This window comes from Euprymna scolopes, chromosome 12 (assembly GCF_053919585.1).
Source record: "Euprymna scolopes isolate OS-2025 chromosome 12, ASM5391958v1, whole genome shotgun sequence".
In the NCBI taxonomy this organism is placed as follows: Eukaryota; Metazoa; Mollusca; class Cephalopoda; order Sepiida; family Sepiolidae; genus Euprymna; species Euprymna scolopes.
In genome coordinates this window covers 36198296-36218515 of record NC_136493.1, presented here as the reverse complement: position 1 = coordinate 36218515, position 20220 = coordinate 36198296, and the positions used below count along the sequence as shown (strand labels likewise).

Genomic DNA, 20220 nt, shown 5'->3' with positions numbered 1-20220 from the left:
ATTGGAATTCATTGAGATGAGTATTATTTATTAATTTCATTTATTGCAGACAATTATCCTAATCTTTTATTAGTGACGCAGTTGATAGAGACATTGAATCTCTACGGTTCCAGGTGATGATTGTCTGAAGATAGCGGTTTCAAGCCTATCCAAAGCCGGCCAGAGGCTTACTTGGTCAAAACGTGATGAGACGACAACTACTACGGAAGGCAGCAATTGCAGTGAGTGCAGTCAGGAGATTCAGAGTTCCTATCCATCGCGATTACCACCTGACGAAGGCCAGAGGAATAGTTGGCCGAAACGTCATGAAACAACTAAGAAAAGATGAGGATAATAGTCTGCAATAAATGAAATTAATGGATAATATTCTCGTAATATTTTATATGACATGCACATAGTGAACTGGGATCCCTATATTTGTTCCCCCCCCTTATATGTGGATGAACACGAATATGTTCAATATTCACGATACTCATTTAATTGTACGATTTAAAAATCTGAATAATAAAGTGAATAATTTATTTTCAAGTTTAGCCGATCATATAAATAGGTGATTACATATTTGAAAGTGTGTACGGGAATGTGTGTACGTGTCACTAAATATACACACATATATTATCAGATGGCGCCAAACTCGATTTATCTCCCTTGTCATAAAACCAGGTGTCGTCCTGATCAATCTTATAAAAAGTGATGCACTGACTTTTCTCTCTTTCTCTCGATTGTTACATGTTCAGTGTTGAGACATTATGTTGAATAAAGATGGCAGTGAAGAAGCAGTGCAGTTCCGATACTGAGTGGTTAGTAATTGCCAGTAACAAAGATGGCGGCAAAGAATCAAATGCAGGTTCGTGACGTAGACAACGGCGAACTGATTGAATCCAAAATTCGACAATTTTTATAGTAACTTTGGAAGCTTTTCATTGCTTGGTTATTATAACTTGTGGTTATAATGTGGATCGTCGAAATCATTGTCATACTCCCCATTAGGAGTCAAAAACATTTAACACTACAGATAATATCAGCCTATCATCTCTGTCTCCCCCCCACTATACGGGCTGACATCCCTATGTACTCACAACCACACGAACCAAATTTTTTTAAAACTTTTAGTGGAATCCATCATAATCATAAATGACTTTTTGTTGTATACTCACTAAATAGATGTATGTTATATGATAGTGGACCATATCAACGTACACATATATTGTTGTATGACGAAGGTTCATCTGAATGTGTGTACGTGTCACTAAATGTCTATGGTGGTTCTTCACAAATTGAACCATAGCTTATCGTATTGCAGTCAATGTGTGTGTTCTTAACATTTTCTCAGTATATAATTCACTCTTTTCTTTGACCCTTTTAACCCTGCCATGATCGTTAGTAGTATCTCTTTTAGTGTGTGTGTGTGTGTGTGTGTGTGCGTGTGTGTTGACATATGACACGAATACATAAACGTGGCATACCTGGTTCTGCTGGTCAGCTTTTTTCCGGGAGGTTCTTCTCTCATCTTGAATTGGGGTTGATTCTCTTGACAAGAACACGCGTGCAAAATACTCAAGGCGATGGGTTGGTTTTATTCGTTTCCAGGCATTACTTCTAGCAGAGAAGCGATCGACGATCTTTACTTGGGTGGCCAGTTCTTACACGTCCCACGCCTGAGACGCTCCCTCCCTTTAAGAGGAGACCCCTTTCAGACCATCTTCTTCTGTTGATGTCCTCAATTCAACTCCAACTATTTTCTTAGCACGTGATCACATACACGAACTTCTGGTGCAGTTGATTGGTCACCGAGTTTTATGTGATTTTGACATCTTTGAAAAATATATCAAGACAAAGCTCACACCTTCCCGTTCACCACGCCAGTCAGAGAGATAGATCGATGGATACAGAAATAGATAACTAGATCGATAGGTATATCGATAATACACACACACACATATATATGTGTGAGAGAGAGAGATAAACAGACAGATAAATAACAAATAATTTCTTGCGTTCCCAATTACATAACAAGAAAAAAGTTTCATAACATTCGTAATATTATTTTTATTTTATTTTAATGATGATATTAAGTCCACAGGCGATTGTCTTAGAAGAGAAAAAATGATTACATGTTATATCTTGTGTTCTTTCGTTCATTTCTTATGAATAATCGTTGTTGGCATTCGTATCGCTGATATCTTTATAGAAAGGCATGAGGTATTTATGGGAGGAATTATGTGAAGGTTGTTGAACGAATTAGATTCGAACTTGGCTGTCAGTACATTTCATTGACCCCTTAGCCACTGTCATCTCCCTACGTTTGGTGTTGGTGTGATTTCAAGAGTTATTCTTATGTTTCAGTCGATGTAACCTACGGCCTTCCTCAGGTGTATATTGTCAAAATCGGGAATCTTTCTCTCATGGCATACTGGATAAAGTACTATGTAAAATTTAGTTGAAGGGTGAAGATTCAATTCTTAATGCGGGTGATATAAAAAAAAATACAACGGCAATGGATTAACTAACGGTTTCTGTTCGAAATTCCCTGTAAATTATCGAGTTTGAGAGAAAGATTCCTGAGTCCAACAAGATACAACTAAAGAAGATCGGAGGTTAGATTGACCGAAATGATAAAAACAATAGTCTGAATAATCCAAATAATACGAATACATTTGAACTTATTTAATTGATATATATATATATATATATATATATATATATATATATATATATATATATATATATATATATATATATATAAATTATTTACTATAGCAATTCAGTACCTACAGGCACTAGTGCTTCATCGTTTCGGGAATCATCACTGCAGGGTGTCATGATTAACATCGTTCAATCGATTTGAACCTGGCAACAATGCTATTTCTGACTCTATTAGCAAGGACCAAATCCATTCGGCTACGGTTAATCGCGAGAAATAATGTTGAAATTTAAACATTTATTATTAAATGTTTTTTAACGTCTGTCAGAGTGATTTAATCATTATATAATGATCTGCACATACGAGCCAAATTGACTGACTTTTATTTTAACTGAAAGTGCTCAACAATAACAAATGAATTTCTTAATATGCGTATATATATATATATATATATATATATATATATATATATATATATATAATCAAATCATGACCGTTATCAACTAACGTATATCTAGCATATGTATGCAAGGTGATAATGTACGGAAATGAAACATGACCAGTGAATGTTGAGGACATATTAATGTTTAATGTGACAATCTTAAAGAGAGGCTTAGGTCTTATAACTTCAGAAGAAGGTACAATCTGGATAGTAAAGGAAGATGTGTGCAGAACAGGAGACTTTGATGGTATGGCAATGGTGAAAGAATGGGGATTCTTTAGTCATTGGATGTATAAAAGTGCGGTCGTGCATATGGAGTACTGTTGCCACATCTTGGCAGGAGCTGCTTGGCGCGTTTTATCCTTCCTTAACAGAGTTCAAAAACGGCCTCAAAACTAGTTGGTAATGCCCTTTCTCTTCTCAGCAACCTCTTTCTCACAGAAAAACGTTGCGAGTCTGTCTCTGCTCTATCATTATTATTATTGTAAGTGCTCGACTGAACTCCAATCTATGCCAAACTTTCACCAAAAAACACCTGACTAGCTGCAACCATTATATATGATTTCCCCCACTCACTATCCATGCCTAAATCTATACGCAGATTCCATGATCAAAACTTCTTTACCAAAACTGCCCACCTGTTGAACACTGTTCCACTGGCCTACCTCCCAGTTGAATACAACATGATAGCCTTCAAATCAACGTAAACCAGTTTTTGTTGAGCTGTTCCTATAAATAATCAAATTCTACCAAATTTACACCGTAAGTGATTACTACAGCACCACTTTACATTCAATAGCCCTTATCCTAGAGTGGCCTTCGGGCCTTGATAAGTGGTGACTTCCAAGTAAAAATACAAAATTTTAAAAATTAAAAAAAAAACGCATGTTCAACCAAATATGATTATGATATTTCACTCTTAAAGATTTATCTTAGAGATTAAATTTTGCCTTTTCATTGGGACAGCAGCCAGGACATAGTTGATTCCAACTGTCATCTATCTATATATATAAAAGCGAAAATGTGTGTATGTATGTATGTATATATGTATGTTCGCTTTTTGTGTATGTTTGCAAAAGGCTTTTTTTGTCGGCCTTCTCGCTCGGCTCAGTTCTTCTTAAAACTTTTTATATCACGTCTAAATGATAATATCTACGACTTAAGAACGGGGGTCGCGCGTGTATTTAATTTGCCCGACATTCACACGCTATTTTTCCCAGATGTTTCGATCGCCGCATGTTTCTTTCACTTTTCAGTATAAAACAAGCGAAAACTGGCTTGCAGGCGCGTTATGTTTTAAGGTTAAAGATCACGTGACTTAAGTTTCACGCACCTGTCAATTTCATTTTATAAACGTTAAATTAAGATGCTTTCACTCCCCTTCTCTCGCGGCCGAGATGGTTAGGTCCCAGGTTTTTTTTTCCATTTCGTTTCCACCTCCACGCCAAAGGTTCGGGGTTCAAGCCTACTTTCCTACTAAAGCTTTTTTTTCTTTTACACCTACAAACACCCGATCAACGTTTTTTTTTTAAACAGAGTTGTTTTGATCACCCCCCCACGCACACACCTAAAAACAACCGGGCTACGCCGAGTACCCCCCGCTAGTAAAACTATAAAGCTTTAAGTCTTAATCGTTTGCCAAAGCATTTTACAAATTCTCCAGTTTGTTTCCAAAGAGACGCACTAACGTGTGGAAATATTTAGTTCCACCCCTCCTAGCAATAAGAGAAAAGGTGATAAAAATAATGAATAATCCTATTATAGACACCACAAACAATAGATAATCATTTAATTCCTGCAAAAACAACAAACTCCATCAAATTAAGCCCAACTTTAAAAAAATCAAAAGACAAAATCTTTAATACGATGATGACAAGAGGAGAAGACGTAGTAATAGCAAGACTCCAAATGCTATCACACACTCATCTCTATATATTAATCTGACCTGTCTGTTTAAATGTATGTATGTATGTATGTATGTCTGCCTAAAACTTTCGATAGAGGCGACAGATTCTCACGGGATCAGTATTGTTTTATAGTTTGACCCTTCGGACAACAAATAGCGAACATTTGGCTAAAAACATTAATTCCTTCACCCTCAACTGGACACTTTTCTACAAGTAGGGGTCACTTTTTTCGCCGATATTTTCGAATGTCATCCCCTCTTTTCGATTGACTAGCCTTAATTTAAACCTTCACCACTTCCGGTTTGGCGATGGATGCAACGGCAAAGACGTCAGGTTTGATTTTTTTTTGTCACGTTGTTTTCTTCCTTCGTGGTACGGGTTCGAACCTACCTGCTTACTACCACATTTTTTTTTGCTCAACATACACCTCCGAACACCCGGGCGACGCCGGGCGGGCACCCAGGATAGTACCTACTAAAGAGCGAAGAAGCTCCAATCTGTACTCCATGTCAGGAACCGTTTATGCAAAACACAATGACACAATAGGATCTGTTAGTTTTTATATATATATATATATATATATATATATATATATATATATATATATATATATATATATATATATATATATATACACGTGTTAGTTCCAGAGCCAAAGAGTCCGTGACAGAAGTCCAAAGAGAGAGAAGTCGAGGAGAGTCAATGGAACTACAGGTCTTTGAGTGGTAATCCAGGTATTTTTCTGCTCCCTTGTGGAGAATCTGTGTTCATCGCCCAGCAGAACGAATATGTTACGTTACAGAAGTTCCGCATGACATAAACGATGCCAGAATTAACATGTTATGTAGTGGGAGAGTGTAACAGTGTATATTCAATGTTCACGTAATCGTGTACGCATAATCAATTATGTATATATTGAAGTTACTTCGTGTCGTCTAGTCGTTGCTAATTGTTCCTTGTGGATGGGTTTGACATACAATACATTCCAACATATAGCATATAATACACAAATGGGAACGGGACACACAGTCTTAGGGTTATTATCTTGCCAACAAAGAAAGCATATCTTGTCTGCCCAGATCTTGGTTGATGAAGCTGCTAAAAGCTGAAATGACCATTTCTTCCAAGAAAACAACCAGGAATCTTCGATTTCAGATAGCTTTTATTGCACCATGTTGGAAGATTGCACGCTGGTCTTAGTCTACTCCCATTACGCCAGACCCCAAAGGCTTGTAGTTAGGGACGTCACCGTCCCACTGTCTCTCCTCGACTTCTCTCCCTTTGGACTTCTGTCACGCACTCTCTTTGGCTTCGTAACTAACTTGTATATACATTTAAACTAACAGATCCTATTACGTCATTGACTGCCATAATCTGACACGTGAATTCCAAACACGTTTCCGATACTTGGTTTAGTCACGTTCCTCTGCAGTTTGGAAACCTGCATTCTCATCAAGGCCTAATTCTAGGATCTGTTTGTTCTTAGTTAAATATTTTACTAAACATTCCTTTGTTTCAATAATATTCTCTCTGCATACCCTTTTCTACATAACAGTTACAAAACAATAATGATGTTCATTATCTACAATTTTACTTTTTAATAGCAATAATAATAATAATAATAATAATCGATCTCTGAAACCGACGATCAGCAAGGCAACCAGGAATAATATAACAATATATTCATGTTGGCATAAATTTAAATGTAGACGCCCTGATATTACTGTAGTAAAACTGTAAAAGTATTTATCTAAGCAAGCAGGGACGATGGCGTTGCCCGGTCGTAAAATACGCTTAAATATGATATTTTAATTTATGCAGATATCGTATGTATCATTATAGAGCCAAGTTTCTATCGATTATATATTAAAAGGTGTGATTTCACAAATACAAAATATATATCCCTATGACTTGGGTGCATCAGCTTCAACCGAAACTTATGGAGAATTCTTGTTAAAATTATTTATTTAAAAAAATATATGACTTTAGTGCCATCAGCTATAATCGAAACCGAAATCAAAACTTATGAAGAATGCTTAATAAAATTATTTATTACTAGAAATGAAAGGTCACAACAATTAAACGACAATCACTCGGAAGAATAAATATATAAACGACGTGATACACAAAATAACATACAAGCTATCGTATTGATATGTAGCTAATTATATATATATATATATATATATATATAAACACTCCTATAAATGCGGTTTTCTTTCGTGTGTATTCGATATTCATATTAAACCCCCTCCTTTCTATTTATTTAGAAAGAAAATACAATTTTGTTATATCTTAGTTGTGGAATTGCATTCACTAGCAAAAGATCTAGCTAATTTGCATATTCTTTTAAACATTCATTTTAATTAATTCCCTATTAGTTGCTTCGGTTTTTTAATGGAATAATCATCATTAGTTAACTATTACCTGTAATTATATTCATGCAGATATTCTACATGATTTATACTTGCATAATATTTGCGAAAAAAGTTTATAGTAAACACAAACTTGTTTCCATATATATTTATGTATGCGTATATATTTTTGTTAAACAAATCTATCAATCTATCTATATATATCTATAAAAGTGAACGTGTCTGTGTGAGTACATTTCTCTACGCAATAACTCTGTCAATTTTTTATCTATAGACTCGAAATTTGATATACAGGGTACTGAGATTTAGGAAAATCTATGTGATCGGTTTTCGGCCAGAAAGTTGGCTGTTAAGAGGTCAAAGTTCAACGATTTGCCCTTTTGAGAACTCTACCAAACTCCTCCGACAATTTTGGGTCTAAACACTTGAAATTTTCGATATAAGTTCCTTGGACATGAATCTAACTTAATAACTTGATTAGAGCCCTTAATAATAAAGGTTAAGGGGTTATAATAGAGGTCAAAGTTAAAACAATTGATCGTTTTTTTGTAGTTTTTTTTTTTTTTTTGCTCAACATACACCTCGCACCCCGGGCAACGCCGGCCACCCATGAAAGTATATATATATATATATATATATATATATATATATATAATATATATATATGTGTGTGTGTGTTTTTAAAAAGATTAGCGGTTTCAGTAATGACACACAAAAGTAGAGAATGTGAGATACCTTACATCCAGCTGTAAGGTGCTGTTCCTGGTGAAGCATTACATCATAATAAGTAATGTATATGAAGCAACGTGTAGCTTAACCAGTATCAGATGGGTGACCATATGGGAATATTAGGCGTTGTATGTATTGCACTGAGACATAGAAAGTTCCAGGTTAGTATCTGAGGGGATGAGGGAGGGAGCGTTTAAAACCATTAGGACAGATGAACCCCCAGTCTTCGTTAAAACACGCATCTCGGAGAAGAAGACTAATCTCTTATGGAAATCATTTGCGCTGTCTGAGATTAGAAGTGGTTCTAAAACGTATGGATGGTCTTATACAAAGCGTCACAATTATAAGCCAATCATTTCTGTGGATTTTGGACAACTTATTTGCCTGAATCTCATATGTCAGTATTCGACAGGAGCTTCTGTTATATAATTATATATATATATATATATATAAACATTAATGGTTACATATGTGCGCACATATTTCACTGGAGTCCCAATTCAGAGGCAACACTTCATCAGACGAAAAAAAAAAATCGAAATTAATAGGGGTGTTAACTTTCTATAAGACGTGGGTGCGATCTATATTCCGGAGAGAGTTGGGGTGTATACTTCGTGAATGTGAGTAGTAGGGTTTTTTTTTTTTTTTAGGTATAATAGGGGGAAGGGCAATACTGGTTCCCGTGTTTCAGCTGTCATTAGTAGGCAGATGTTAGGTGATTCGTTTAGCTTGGCGGTTATTTATTGACCTTGATTTAAACTTCCCATATTTTAGGTTGCTTTTATGGTAGTATATCTTTCATTGGTGGCGACTTTAATTTCCTTTTTGACAAATGTTACTTTTATTTATTAATTTACTTTTTATATTTGTATTTCTTGTTTTTTATTTTATTATTCATTCATTCGTTTTTAGGGACTCCACTGGAACGTGTATGCACATATGTAACCAATAATGTTTGTCTAATAAACAGACTATACACTAGCTTTGCATTGGGCTCTCTTTAATCTTTAATGATAACTGGAGTTTCATTGGATTTACATCTAGGAAACCAATCGATACAACCGATATATATATATATATATATATATATATATATATATATAATCTTGGAGATGTCTTAAAAGTTTATTAGAGTCTGCTATGAACTTTGAACAATCCAAAAGCGTTAAGATCTTGTGAAAACAGGAAAATTAATTACACGAAATTGACAAGATAATTGGTTTTACCCTAGACCGGTACTACACAATAGGTGGACAAGGCGATCGCCTAGAGCGCTAATATATGATGACACCAAAGATTCCGGACAAACTTGGATAAAATAAAAAAGTAAGGAGCAGAATGTTCGAAAGAAAGAGTCAGAGGGATGCGAGCAATAAGAACAATTCTCTCTCTCTCTCTCTCTCTCTCTCTCTCTCTCTCTCTCTCTCTCTCTCTCTCTCTCTCTCTCTCTCTCTCTCTCTCTCTCTCGTGTTTTTTCTCTCCTTTTCCCCTTGGACTCTATATCACGCTTTCTCTAGTGTTCTTCCTCTGTTCTTCGTTTTATTCTCTTTCTTCCCTTCTCCTCTCCCTCTGTCATATTCTCTTCATTCCCTACACTCTCCTTGTTCCTACCTCCTATTCTTTGTCCCCTTCCTCTCTCGCTTCCTCGTGTTTTATTTCTTTGCGCCCTCTCCCTCTCCCTCAGGCTATCTTTCTCCCCTCCCTCTCACCTCCCGTTTTCTCTTTCTCCCTTTCCTCTCTCCATTCCTCAGGTTCTCTTTCTCACCCTCCCCCCCCGTGTCCACTTTCTTCCTTCTCCTCTTCCTCTCTCGTATGCACTTTCTCTCCTCTCTCTCTCTCTCTTTCTCACTCGCTTTTTTTTAACCTCCTTCCTTGTCTCTCTTTCTCTCTCCTTTGCCTTTTCTTTCTCTACTTCCCTTGCTTCATCCTTGGTGTTCTCTTGGCCCCATCCCCACCCCACTAACTCTTACGTTCTCTCTCTCTCTCTCTCTCTCTGCCTACTGCTCACATTCTATCCTCTCTTCGTTGTGCTCGCTTTCCCATCTCTGAAGCTGTAAACCAACGCAAATGAATTTATATTAACTATGTTTATTCCAAAGTGAGACAACCTTCAGTTCATAAAAAAAGTCTATGTACGTCTGCACCCGGTGAACTCAATAATACCTTCTCTACTGTTCATCATAAAAAAGTAAGACACCGATCAATTGGCGTTCATGAATGAACTAATATCTCACACAAACTGTTCGTTTATAAGCGATTCCTACGAAGACAGTCAGTGGGCAAACATTAAAGGTCGCGACCAGAGCAAAATTCGAGAAAATTTCAGTATATTCTTTAAAAATGGTTTTAATGTTTTTCTTACTTATTATTAAATGAGGAATCATTTTGAATCACAATTCGGTTAGTATTACGCTTGTAAACTGGAAAAAAACACGTTTAAAATGTTTCAACAGTATCTGAATAAAGAAAATCACACCACATCAGGTCAAATTCGACCACTATCTTGTTTTGATTTCACTTATTCAAATAAGGTTGACACATTTTAAGCATGTTTTTCTCAAGTTTGAAAATTAATCTTTTGTTTACCTTCAGCAGCCTCGTTACTTTTGCTTTCCTAATTTAGTGCTTTTAGTCCTCGCATTCCTTGGGCGATGTTTCCGACCAAGAGGGGAGAATTGCTGTTTTTTGCGTCATAATCTATTTCATCAAATACTTATCCTTGAAAAGTTTTTTTTTTACTTTAAAGTAGTATTTTTTTAACTACTTACATCGTGGCTTTATGCCTTGTCCGAAATAATTTCCATGAAAACGAAATGTGATACAAAAAATAGATAATTAATAAAAATAAGAGAAAACCATTTTTAATACTTATACAAAATATTTCTTACATTCTACTGTGGCCGCGACCTTTAACGTTTATCGCTCAGTGTTACAAGAGGTTAGGTATGCAAATGGTAGTTTTGAATGTGAGGTTACAATAAGCATAAAGTTAGAGATGGAAAATCCCATAAGAATTTAGCAGCTTCAGGGTTATGATCACAGCATATGTCGAAGTATGTGGTAGAGAAACGAGAGCGATTTTCGATTTATTTGGATGGTTTAAACTAGTGGTGGGACGATTAATCGGAATCGGAATCGTTAATCGTAAGAATCGTGTATTTTGGGAGGTATCGGAATCGGAATCGCATCGTTAAAAAATACCTTAATTTTCCGATTCCTTCATTACGATTCTTTTAGTCTGATGTTGAAAAAAAGAAAAAAAATTCCTGATATTTCTAACCGCAAGAGAGAAATGTAGCATGTTATAAAAAGAAACCAAAGAAATTCATTATTAACAGGGCAATGCTTAGTGCCCCTCCCTTACAACGTTCATTCATTCAGATCTACAAAAGAGTTAACTTGAAAAGAAGTATGCAGGGCTCTACATTGCGAGTAAAAATAAAAAAAAACGTTTATCTTTTTGGCGATTGTTTTTTTTTTTACTGACAAATCTTCTAATACTGAATGAAAATGCTTTTTCAACTTATATTTCTTAAAATAAAACGAGCAAAGTCAAATTATTTAAACAGTAAACGGTTTAATAGAACAATGTACTTTTTTTTTCTTTTTTTAAAAGGAGGCTTTTGAAAGAAATATCTCTAAAATGAAATTGATCACGTTGTATTATTTCGCAAAGTTTTGACAGTTGTCCCCTTCTACTGAAGTTTAAAAAAAAATCGACCCCATACCTATCTCTTCCAAACCTAAAGTTATTAAATAAACCCTTCGTTAATTCAAGGGTAATTACTTCAATTCAGTCAAGTTTTTTTTTTTTAATTTCATTGAAATAAAATCCATTTTTTTAATTTTTTTTCTCCAGAAAGATAAAACCCTGAATTTGATTATATTAAAAGCAGAATAATATAATCTTTTTTCTAGAATTTTAAATTGAAAATTAAAAGTGTTTTGCGCAGTTTTTTGCCGAACGAAAAAGAAATTAATATATATATTTTTAAAAGGTTTTGTAATCAATTAATTTTTATGTCTAAATAATATTTACGATTAATTAAATAATTTCATTTTAAAACGTATTTATAAATAGAATTTTACTTAAGACTTATAGTTTAGCAATATTGAACCGCATCAACCATGTGTGAATTGAACACAGTCAACCAAAAAAGAAATTCAAAAGAAAATGCATATTTGCATTTCATTATGTAAACTTTTATACATTAGTTTCAAAAATTAAATTCTATAAGTTTTTTTTTTTGTTAACTACCGGTTGGTACAATTTACCGCCCCATCCCTTTATATTTTTTTCTTTTTGTCTTTTTTAGCGGATTTTTTTTTTTTTTTTTTATTACACAGTGATCACCACTGATCAAGGCCCGGAAGCCACTCAGGGATAAGGGTTATTGCAAGTACATTACGTTAGTGTGGAGATTTGATGAAGTGTTTAATTAGGGGGGGCGGTTCATTAGGAATTAGTTAACATTGGACTTGAAGACATCCAAGTTGTAGTCCGGAGGGAAGCAGGCAGACGGAACAGAGTTCCACAGGCGTGCAGTTCTAAGAAAGAAGCTTTGTTCATGGAATCCGCGTTTTGATTTAGGCACAGATATAGAGTGGGGGAAATTTTTCACAGTGGATTCAGCTAGACGGGTGTTTTTCGTGAAAGATTGGCGAGGGGGGACCAGGGATTGGAGTTCAGACGAGCACCTGCCATGGAAATAATGATAAAACAAGGATAGGCTCGCAACGTCTCTTCTGTGGGAGAGAGGTTGCAGGGTAGAGAAAAGAGCATCCCCCACTAAACCACGCAGACTATTTTGTACTCTGTCAAGGCAGGATAGGCTGTTTTTGGCAGCTCCTGCCCAGATATGGCAACAGTATTCCATCCTTGGACATACTTGGCTTTTATATAGATAGAGAATTGCATTAGTAGTGAGATATCTTCTGGAGCGGTAGAAGGATCCCACCATCTTTCCAGTGACCTTGGCAACAGACTTGATGTACGTGTTCCATTTCAGATCAGGAGTAAAGGTCAAACCCAGAAGCTTGTCAAAACACAGGGCCTCACCCAGACGAGAGCCATCCATCACAATTGATGTCAGCTGGGGATCAGAGCGTTGATGATGTAAGGATAGGAGTTTGGTTTTGGATGCATTAAAGGTAACCAGCCACATCTTCCCCCACTGAACCACGCGCTCGAGATCAGAGGAGAGAGAATCAGAGAGAACTTTGTCATTTACAGCCTTTGATGTGTTGCCGTAGATGGTCGTGTCATCAGCATAGATGTCAACGAATGATTTAAGTATGTGTTTAGGGAGGTCATTGATGTAGATCAAGAAGAGAGTTGGGCCCAGGATTGACCCCTGAGGGACTCCAGCATTTTAATTGCAGGCCTCTGATTTTTGTCCATCTACCACTACTCTTATGAGCCTATCGGAGAGAAATGATTTAATGATTGAGAAAACATTTCCAGTTATACTGTAGCTAGAAATCTTGTGAAGTAGACCCTTATGCCATACCTTGTCGAAGGCCTTTGATATGTCAAGAGCAATTGCCCTAGAAAGAATTGCCTAGAAAGGAAGCCTTTGTCAAGAGATTCACTAATCCTGTGGGATATAACCGTCAGCACATCTGCGGTAGATCTTGCAGAGCGGAAACCATATTGTGTGTCACTAAGAAGGTTATTCCTGCTGAGGTGGTTGACTATTTCTCTATTTAATATGGATTCCAGCAACTTACTCATAACACACAGGAGACTTATTGGTCTGTACTGAGAGGGAGATGACTTATCACCTGAATTCTTAAACACAGGGCAAACTGATGAGGTCTTCCAGGGGGTCGGAAAGCACTTCTCCTTAAGGCAGCGCTTAAATAGTTTCGTAAGTATTGGAGCAAGTTCTGGTTGAAGCTTTTTTAACACTATAATTGGGATGCCATCAGGGCCAGTTGCCTTACTAGAATCTAGGTTCTTGATTAGCTTGGCGACCTCATGCACGGATATTTGTATGTTACCTAGCTTGTTCTGTGTTGTAGGAAGAAATATGGGGAGTTGATGGCCTTCGTCGCATAGGGTAGAATTAGCTGCAAAGTTCTTTGCAAATAGTTTGGTCCTGTCTGACGCTGACGAGATGACCTCTGGTCTATTGATAATGGTTGGGATAGAACGCACAACGCCAAAGTCCCAAAAAAGTCTTCCATGGAAACTTTTTGAAGTTGATGAAGATGATGAGTTGAAAGCCATTTGCAAAGTCTGTCAAATTAAAATATCACGAGGAATAAAACCATCTAACATGACCACAACCAACATGTTAAAACATTTAACTATGAAGCACCCAAATAAATTGGAGGAGCAAAATAAAAAAGAAAAGGAACAAAAAATTACCAACTAGTCACTCAGAGCAGTTTTATTAGTGAGGGTCGAAATCGCAGTGTCTTTTTTTTTTTTTTGCCTACGTCACCATCTAGGTGTCACCAATTTTTTTAACCCTCCTTAACTTCAAAGAGTAAATACAATATATACAACTAAAAAAATAATTTTTAAAAATGCTGATTCTATTCATGAAAAATTCTTTTAACTAGAAATTAAAACTTAGGTAAAGATAGCTGACTGACAGCAACAGGAGCACTGGTTAACTACTGAACCACGTGGAAAGGTGTGGGGGGAGGAAAAAAAGGAAATTAAATGATGATAATAAATTATGATAACTGTCTTTGAAAGGCACTAAACTCCTAAACTTACTTCTTTAAAATTTTAGGCGGCACTCCCCGGCGATTTTAAAGCTCTCTCTCTCTCTCTCCAAAAAAAAAAAAAAAAAAAAAAAGATTTAATTTTTAAGTTTGGGAAAGATATATTTATTATAACCGAATTCTTGTATGAAGACTGGATTTACTTTATTGGACGTTAATTTGTGAGATAAGTAATTTTTCAATGTTTAATATGTTTTTAAAGTTTCAATTATCAATTAAATTTTTTTAATTGCGTTTATTTTTCAATTTATTTAAAAAAACAGGGTTTTAAATGTATTTTTCAAGGTAACAAGCTTCGAAAGAAGTCTAATAAAAAAAATCACTTAATTTTTAATTTCGACAACCCTGAGAATTTAATTATTAAAAAAATATTGAAATGTGACATTTTTTTTATTTAACATTTCTATTAGTTCAATTAATTTTCTTTCAATAATTCCTTTCACTCAACAAACTTCACCATTTTTTTTAAATTTTTTCTGTAATTTTGGTAATTATGTTTGCTCAATTTTATCTAGTATTTCATTTGTTTTTTATAGTGGTATCATTTTTATATGTGTTCCTTTGATATACCCTATTTCCAAATTAGTTTGGCTAAACTTATTCTTCACGTTAGAAAAAACGTGTAAAAGCAATGAAAAAGTAAGAAAAAATAATAGGTATTAACTACTCTTTGTGAATTATGGATGTCTGAAGAACTGCCGTCACAAATACAACTATCAATAGTCAAACAAAAAATCGTTTTTGAAATTCCTTTAATTGTAACTTTTCGCTATACCTACCTTTTTGGTATAAAATACAAAAACTTTCGATTAATGGTATTTCTCATATATGGTCGTTAACTTTGGAAATGTTATTTTGTATCTACGGCGCCATGTCACATGGTATATTGTTTTTTTTTTCATTACGCACGTTCATTTATAAATTATTAAATTAAATATTTATCTTTTTTATATTTAATTAGTATATATTTTCTTTCTCTTCCGCTATATTTTTTTTATTTAATTCATTAAATCTGTTAATTATGAGGACCAAAATAATGAATCGTGTGTATTTATTCTCTAATTTTCTTGTTTTTGTTCTGTTATATAAATTCTATTTTATTTGTTTTTTCTCTGAAGGATAAATTCTATTTTCTTTGAGTTTTTTTTTCTGTATTCCAATTAAGTAAAATAAATTTTCTCTAAAATAAATTTTGCTAAGTTTTCCGTTTAGTTTACTATATAATAATTTTATTTAAACCAAAACACGACGGTGTAGACATAAAATATCTCTTCCAAAGTTAGGAAACATATTTGGGAACTACCGACCATAAGTATAAAACTACCTGGTATATTTCAAAACAATAATTCCCTAGGAATCGGAATCGGAATCGTACTTGGTATAGGAATCGTTAATCAATATTTTCCTGGAATCGGAATCGGAATCGTATAAAAATTAGGAATCGTCCCAACACTAGTTTAAACTACTTTTTTTAACAATGGAGTCAACACTTATCAAAGCCCGAAGGCCACTCGAGGATAAGGGTTAATGAGTGTATAGTGGTCATCGGGACAACAGTGTAGTAATTGTTAGTGGTGGAAATTGGGTTTAATTTGATTAAGGGGCCGCTCAGCAACAACTTGTTAACATTGGACTTGAAGACTGTTGTATCCAGCTGGAAAGCAGGCCAGTGGAACAGAGTTCCACAGGCAGGCAGGCAGTTCTAGAAAAGAAGTTTTGTTCATGGAGTTTGCGTTTAGATTTAGGTACAAATAGGGATTAAGGGGAATTCTTGATAATGGTTGTGGCTAGACGAGTGTTTTTTTAGTTAGGTTTGGCAAGGTGGGACCATCGATTGAAGCTCAGACGAGCACTTACCATCAAAATAACGATAGAGCAGGAACAGGATCGCAACGTCTCTTCTGTGGGAAAGAGTTTCCAGGAAAGAGAAAAGGGCATCTCTTATTAGGTTTTGAAACTAGTTTTTACCTCTGTCAAGGCAGGATAGGTTGATCTGAGCAGCTCCTGACCATATGTGGCAACAGTACTTCATTTTAGGACTATCTGGCTCTTACACAGGTAGAGGATTGCGTGTGGATTGAGATACCTTCTGGAGCAGTAGAAGGACCCAATTGCGACTTTGGCAACAGATTTGATACAGGTTTTCCATTTAAGGTCAAGAGTGAAAATCAGACCCAGAGGTTTGTCAGATTAGAAAGCTTCTTTTAGACTACAACTATTCATATCAATTGGGGCCAAGTGAGGATCAGAGCATTTATGATGAAAAAAAAAGTTTGTTTTTTATGCATGAAAATTAATCGGCTACCTTTTGCCCCATTGCATCACATGCTCATGGTCGGAGGAAAGAAACTCAGAGAGGCCTTAGTTGTTGTTGGCCTTTGAAGTGTTGCCATAGATAGTAGTGTCGTTTTCATATAGATCAACGAAAAATGTTATTTGAGCAATCATTGGTGGAGAAAAGGAAGAGAGTTGGGCTCAGGATGGATTCTTGAGTCAGTTTTTGTCCACTTTCTAATTTAGTTAAAACTGTGTTGAATTTCAGAGTCTTTGTCGATACCAATCCTTGTAAGAATATCAGGTTTTGAAATTGTGAGCACTCAGTTTAGCTAGTTTAAAATCGTCACAATATTTGTTGACTATTGATGCAATTGTTAAATAGTCCTCCTTACCTTTCTTGGTATGATTCAGGAATGTCCACCTCTTATGAAACAGCGACGTTTTGGGGCTGAACTGCTTGGTTTAGATTTTACGGCTTCATAAAAAGTTAAGTTACACGGTTTTTATAGTAAAATATAGTCCACGAACTCGTTGTCTTCTGTGGATCCCAGTTTTCGAAGCAATAAACCGACCTTTTTTGGAGTCCAAACAATCGGCACAATCAATGTTATACAGGTCCTCATACCTTCTAAAACATGAAGCGAAAGCATTGTCATCCTCCTAGGCGTAAATAAAATTGGCAATAGTGTTCCAGATTGCGTTTTGTGAGAACACTATGTTATTTTCCGTGACTTAGTATTTATTTGTTAACGTTTGTTATCTCTTGTTGTTGTCTTTGCACTCCTTTTTCGCTGGTTTACTGTTTTTGTTGTTAAATCTTATATTTGGCAAATTCAGCATCTCGTTCCTTGTTTGTTTTATTTTTTGTTCTTCCTGTTGTTCTATCTAATATTTGATCCACACGACCTGTTTTATGCTTGCATTATTCTTTCTTCATTTTTTTTTGTTGCAAATCCATTTGAGATTTCAATATTTGTGCAAAAGTTGATTTTAAATCTTTCATTGTTTCTTATTTTTCTCTTTTAAGAAGAGAGAAGAAAACATGAATATGGATTTGAATGTGTAAAAAATACTTTAGAATTTCCACGTTGCTTCATTTTCTTTCATATCAACACGATGTAGATCTTGAGGTAAATTTTACTTTTTACTTCAATAAAAAAAATCAACTTCCGGATTTTTCATTTATAGCTTTTTACACGTTAAACAATCTTATTTTTTTTTTAGTTAATGCATTAAAATGAGAGTTAGTGGTTCATAGAAAACAATTGAAGTGAATAGTATCAGTAAGTAAAGAATTGCCTTTTAGAAAGGTTTTATTAACTGTAAATACACGTACGCTCTTGAAAGGATCGAGCGGGAAAATGAAACAGAGGGCGCTTTTATTATGAATGTCAATCCCAAGGGGGATAACTCTTAACAACAAATTAAATCATAACATTTTCCCCGTCCTAAAGTATTCAAGTAAGGGGTAATTAATTATAGACAAATTTTTTTTTTTTTTTTTTTTTTTTTTTTTTTTTTACAATCACATAAGAATCATTTTATTTACAAATAACATATGAACCCAAACTGCAGTTTTTTCAGTATTTAGTCACAAAATCCTTATTTGTCGAACTCTGGACGAACTCCGCACAGATTGGCAGGAATGCTGATTTTCAGTATTATTTTTTAGTGAAATCTGATTTTCCTCAAGATCAGACGATTGATTTTTGTCTTCCTCATGACTAATGTTTTCATTAGTAGAAGGTTCAAATAAAGTCTCTGAAGTAGTAGGATTATTATTAGAGTTTTCTTCATTTGATGAGTTTGGAGCTAAGTCTCGAACGTTGACAGTGGTTTCAGTACCAGAAGGTAGTTGAACATAAGCGTAGTGGGGGTTGACATCTATTAGGGTGGCAGGCGTTACAGGAGGGTCCTTAAAACTTTCTCCTGTTCCACTTTCTGAATGATTCGTTGTTAATGCTTTTGGAAAACTATATGCTCGTTCGAATACTGCCTTGCAAGGTCGATGTTGTTGAGGTAGATCCTATTAATACAACGTTGTTAGTTTGAATATTATGTTGGTGCAAAAATAAAGTCGTTTTTGACGTTTAACTATATATATATATATATATATATATATATATAAAAACGACATTATTTTTGCAATAACCTAATACCTTGTCGCCAGTTGTTGTGGAACACAGAGATATTTTAAATTGGACTTTTCAACGGGCGTTCTTGAACCCAAATAGCCAGTTTTTGTGAGAACACTGAGATATTTCAAAATTCGGTTTTCCCTCATGAGTTCTCGAAACCACATCGCCAGTTGTTGTGGTCCTAGGAAAGGGTTAAAAAGAAATATGCGCACAACAGGTTTAGATAGAAAGAACATATTGTGTAAGAAAGTGAATATAAAGAAAGGTTGTCAGTATTTCCGACTATTCAGACAGTCTGTAGTCTAGCGTTAAGTTGCGATAACGAAAGTATTAACTCTCTGCGTTTTATAATGGTTAGAAAAGTCCATTATGAGTGAATGGGCGAATCCTCATAACAGTTAATAAGCAGAACATAAACACGAAAAGAGTCTATCAGGCATGTGTACAAAGTGTGATGATGCACGGGAGTCAAATCTAACAAGCGAGTGTTGCGGACATGCGTTGCATGGAGAGAAAAGCTTTAAAAGTGATACATTGGGCGTGAAATATGAGTCTTTAAAGACGGTCATAGACCTGATGACCTCAGATAAAGATTAAACCTCGACAATATAGGGAGAGCTATGCAAGACAGGAGACTTTGATAGTATAGCCACATTGAAAGAACGGTGAGTAGGTGTAGGACAGCTAATTTGACAGGTTACGTACACAAATGAAGGCCAAGAAAAACATCGGAAGAAATGAGAAAAGTGAACTTGAAAGAAAGAGGAATAAACAAGACGTAGCCAGAGATAGATTAGTTCCGAAGTCATTTTTTTAAAAGCCGTCCAATGCATTTCAGCATTTAAACCAGATAAAACTGAATACAGGGAGTAAAGAATGGATTAAATGAATAAGTGGATCTAGAACAGTTGAGGTAGCAAGGTTAATTAGCAGAGAGATCCAAGGAAAACATGGGAAGAACAGATAAGGA

General features: G+C 35.2%; 1 protein-coding gene across 1 annotated transcript in view; it reads left to right on the top strand.

The window, feature by feature from the left end:
* LOC145291250 (uncharacterized) overlaps positions 1-20220 on the top strand; it is a 1874965-nt gene that overhangs the window by 1429150 nt on the left and 425595 nt on the right. The gene's annotated exons all lie outside the window — the stretch shown is intronic.